The 1,046-nt window shown below is 25.9% G+C and overlaps 1 protein-coding gene across 1 annotated transcript in view; it reads left to right on the top strand.

Annotated features, from left to right (window-relative positions):
* Positions 1-1,046, top strand: part of HELRODRAFT_182763 (hypothetical protein) — a gene marked incomplete at both ends in the record, with an annotated part of 28,460 nt that overhangs the window by 10,046 nt on the left and 17,368 nt on the right. The window lies entirely within an intron of this gene.

Below are 1,046 nucleotides of genomic sequence, written 5' to 3'. Positions count from 1 at the left end.
TATGTATGTATGTATGTATGTATGTATGTATGTATGTATGTATGTATGTATGTATGTATGTATGTATGTATGTATGTATGTATGTATGTATGTATGTATGTATGTATGTATGTATGTATGTATGTATGTATGTATGTATGTATGTATGTATGTATGTATTTAGGTATGTATGTGTGTATGTATGAATGTATGTATTGAATTGAATTGAAACAATCTTTTATTCAGCAAAATATCACAATAATAAATGTACGTATGTGTATGTGTGTGTGTGTGTGTGTGTGTGTGTATGTTTGTATATTTGTTTGTTTGCGTGTATGTATGTTCCTGTATATAATAATATAAATAATAATAATAAAATGGGTGTCTAGTTTAAAACTCCCACAGTCATTTGGCTAATGACTAACACGCATACGCGTCTGTACCTTACCATTTTGAATAAATAAATAATAATAATAAATAATTATAATAATAATAATTACAATTATTATAATAACAATAATATTATTATTGACATAATAATAATAATAATAATAATGACAATAATAGGTAATAATAGTGAAAATAGTGTAAATATTAATTTAATTTCGTCTATAGATCATAGAGAAGCACACAAATACAAATATATATGTTGTTGTGTGTGTCTGTGTATGTGTATGTGTACGTGTGTGTGTGTTTGTGTGTGTGTGTGTGTACATTGAAACCATTTGAATGAATGTTGCATGATTTATTTATTGATTTTCAGAAATTCAGATATGAAACACATCAGCGTTTTTCGTCGTCATCATCATCATTATCATCACCATCATAGTCCTGTATATGTATGAATGTATGTATGTATGTATGTATGTAAGTAAGTATGTATGTAAGTATGTATGTATGTATGTATGTATGTATGTATGTATGTATGTATGTATGTATGTATGTATGTATGTATGTATGTATGTATGTATGTATGTATGTATGTATGTATGTAATGTATGTATGTATGTATGTATGTATGTATGTATGTATGTATGTATGTATGTATGTATGTATGTATGTATGTA

Source organism: Helobdella robusta, assembly GCF_000326865.2.
Source record: "Helobdella robusta unplaced genomic scaffold HELROscaffold_92, whole genome shotgun sequence".
In the NCBI taxonomy this organism is placed as follows: Eukaryota; Metazoa; Annelida; class Clitellata; order Rhynchobdellida; family Glossiphoniidae; genus Helobdella; species Helobdella robusta.
Note: the sequence above shows the minus strand (reverse complement) of the source record. Positions and strands in the feature narration are given on the sequence as shown.